Consider the following 3,856-nt stretch of genomic DNA (forward strand, 5'->3'; position numbering starts at 1 on the left):
AATTTGAAATAGCTAAGACAAATTGTTTGTCTGAAGGATATCAAGGCCTACAGAGAAGAATAACCACATAGGTAGAATTGAAGAAGCATAGAAATTGCTTTGTTTTTACAGTGGAGTTTGGGGAGTAATTTTCATTCTGATATCACAACATCTTTTAATTGTATTGTCTAAGAAGAATGCAAAGTGTAGTTAATTTCTTAGAATATTTTTTCCTGTCTTATAAGAAATGCTTGTCACGAGGTTATCTAAGCCAAACATTAGATTGAATGGGTGGTGGGTAGGAAAGAGAAGAGGTACACTGAAATTCAGTCAAGTTGTAATGTCAATGTCAGCACAAATCCACATTCTATAACACAGAATAAACCTTAGTTAGCAAAAGGAGCAATAGAACAGAGGCACAGCTATTTTCATCTGAAAAGTTATCTCAGCTATTTACTATTGCATCCCACCAATGCTCCATTGCATTTGGCATCTGAAATTACTTATTTCTAGTCAGTAGCCGCCATGATAGTCCATAAATCAAGCTCCATTCCCTGACCTCTACTTGTGTCACTGGAAGAGCAATGAGCACCTGCACTTTGATTCCAGCTTTGCTGCATGCCTATACACCATTTTAAAAAATCACGTTTGCTACTCATTCTGACCAACTGACACCTGATTTCTTCATGATTTTTCTTTAAACATAACCTTTAGAGAATCTTAGGTATGACAGACCATCTAACATCTTTCTTGGAAAGATGCAGAACACATGTGAGTTCATTTAAATTTTAAGTGACTATTATAAATGCTTCTTTGTATTTGTGCCTACCTGCTAAATTCTCTCTGCCAGTTCACATATTCTGGCTATTAGCAGTGACAGAGGCTGCTAAGTTTTGGTTTAAATACCAGAGGTGAGTTTACAGTTCAGATACTTGTGACAGACACAAAAATGTGTAATTTGATTCTGTGACTCTAGCAAGGAAGTGAATAATATTTGCATTGCTCCTGACACCTTGCTGGGAACACTCAAATTACTCACCTGTTTCAGTTTCTTTTTTTAAAATTTTAAATATATATTTTTTATTATAAAGATACTGTACAGAGGGGTTACAGTTATATGAGCAACATAATGAGAATTGTTACCCCTCTCCTTTGTTTTTCTCCTACCATCCCTTTCCTCCCCACCTCCCCAACTCCTCCCCCCTACCCCATGGAAAGTTGTAAAATTCGTTTTCAACATAATGTCTTGTATATCTTACTGTTAACAATGGGTCATCCTGTATCCTTATTTCAGCATTTTGTTATTTCCCTTCCCCTCCCCAAATTAGAAAAATGTATATACAAGATGCAGAACACCGAAATCAAATACAGGGACAACAGGGGTTGTACCATGGAGGAAGAACATACAAAGAATTAAAAAAAAATCACATAGTACAATATAAGTACATTAAAGGGAACAACAAGAAATATAAAATCTCTTGTTTCCCTATCTTGAGTTTGTTTCACATAGCATCAGGTTATGTGGTCATATGTACATAGGTTTTGACCTCTTCTGCTTGTCCCAGACATATACTAGTTATTGCAGATAAGGGAAACCATGGGGCCTATGTTTCTTTGGTCTGGCTTACTTCACTTAATATAATTTTTTCCAAGTCTAATGCCATTGTCCTTAAACATTTCTTTGGCTGGTTTATTTAGCTGGTTCCATCAGTAACTCCAAATTGTCCTCAATGAATTTACAATGTATTAAAATAATGATTATATACCTTTTTAATAAATAGAATACTGAGGTAATCAAATACTCAAAATCAGATATCTGTAGGACACTCTTGCTCTCTCTTTCTTTCTCTCTCTCCCCCTCTCCCTTTCTTTTCTCTCTCTCCCCACCCCAAACTGCTCTCTTTCTTTTGTCTGCAGTTTCTGGGGTTTGAAATCAAGCCTGAGGACTGTGCTTTGTCTCTTTGCTCAAGACTGTTCCTCTAACATTAGAGCCGCAGCTTCTCTTCAAAAAAGTTGGTGGTTATTTGGAAGCAAGAGTCTCATGGACACCTCTACCTCCCTGGCTTCAAACGTTAATTCTCAGATCTCAGTCTCTGGAGTACCTGGGATTACAGTCTTGAGCCACAGGCTCACAGCTGCCTTTGTTATTTTGAGGTAATTGCTGTATGCCCTTGATCCTCTGGGTTGCATTCCTCTCATTGTTTCCTTCCTGTTTTGCTGGGAATGAAAGGGACACACAGAAAATGTGTTTTCCCTTAAATGGTGGTAGCAGATGGATGCTACTGTGCCAAGCCATTGGTTGAGATGGAATCTTGCAAAAAAAAAAAATATGCCCAGGCTATCCTTGAACCACAATTCCCTGATCTTGACACACAAGTAGATAGGATTACAGGATTGAAACATGGTACTTGCCTTCATCTTTTTTTTTAAATTTATTTTTTATTGTGAAAATACTGTACAGAGGGGTTACAATTACATGGGCAAGATAATGAGTACATTTCTTATCAAGCATTGTACCCTCCTCCTTTGTTTCCCCTCCCCATCCCTTCCCAGCCTCCCCCTGCCGGCCCACCCAATCCTTCCCCCACCCCCCACCAAAGTTGTAAAGTTCGTTTTCGACATGACAACGTGTACTTCTCATTGTTGTAACGGGTCCACCTGTATCCTTATTTAAACGACTTGTTTTTCCCCTTCCCCTCCACAAATTATACCGACATCAAATATAGTGAAAACAGGGGTTATACTGGGAGGGAGGGACATATAAAGCAACTAAGAAATAATCTTATAAATACTTGCTTTCATCTTTAGGCTTAATTAGGAACTAAATCTCAAAACTGTATATACTACAAACCTATCAAGGAAAAGTTGAATTTAACTTCCATATATTTATTTACTTGCTTACTTACTTGTTTATTTATTTAACTAAGAGGTTGCACAAGAGGATTTAGTTCCAGAAGTCAGATTCTGTGTACAATGCATCTTAATCAAGGCCCATCTTCCTATTTTTCTTCTTCACCTTCTCCATCTCATTATAGATTTTCTGACTTTACATTCAGTGATCTTTTCTAATCTTAATTTTTTTTGTTTTTTTTTAAACTAAAACTACCTAACAATGGCATAGATGGTATAGAGAACTAAAGTAAAAAAAATACAAGTTGTTAAAGTGTCAACTTAAAAAATATTTGTACTTCTGCCAATTTACAAGTTTATCTGTTAGTCATTTTCTAGGTTCATTTGTGAAAATGCTTTTGTAGAGTGATTGTAATTTATTCATTCTTCTGTAATGATGCCATTTTCTATACTTTTAATTTGACAACAGCATTCACTTGTCTCTTTGGAGGATCACAGACAGCTGTAGAAGTCAGGTCCAACTGCAGGTTGGCAGCAGCCCACACACATATAAGGCTTTGGGATACAAATGCAGCTTAATTTAGGTTGATGAGAAAACAGACCAGAGTTTGCTTGTCAGGAATTTGGACACATTATTGATGAATATTTAAGTGCTTCTAAATTTCTCTACAATTCTTATTTTTGTCTTTCAGCATTACGTGTGTTATGGAGCTTGAAAAATCTTCAAGGCTCTTTATAATTATTTTTAATTTTCATTTTTATTCTGAAAGTGATGTACAGAGGGGTTACCATTACATAAGTCAGGTTTTGAGTATACTTCTTTTTGAACAGTGTCAACCCCTCCTTCATTTTGTCTAAGGATTTTCCCTTCCTACCTCCACCTCCAAGTTGTCTAGTTCATTTCCAACATAGTGTCTAGTGAGTATCTCAAGACTTTTATAAATGCTGGACTCTAATCACTTGACCCAACATGAAATTTTAAAGGTGAGAAAACAGGTCCTGTAAAGCTGAGGGGTGTTTTTACAAA

This window comes from Dipodomys spectabilis, unplaced genomic scaffold (assembly GCF_019054845.1).
Source record: "Dipodomys spectabilis isolate Male_0828 unplaced genomic scaffold, ASM1905484v1 ptg000053l, whole genome shotgun sequence".
NCBI lineage: Eukaryota > Metazoa > Chordata > Mammalia > Rodentia > Heteromyidae > Dipodomys > Dipodomys spectabilis.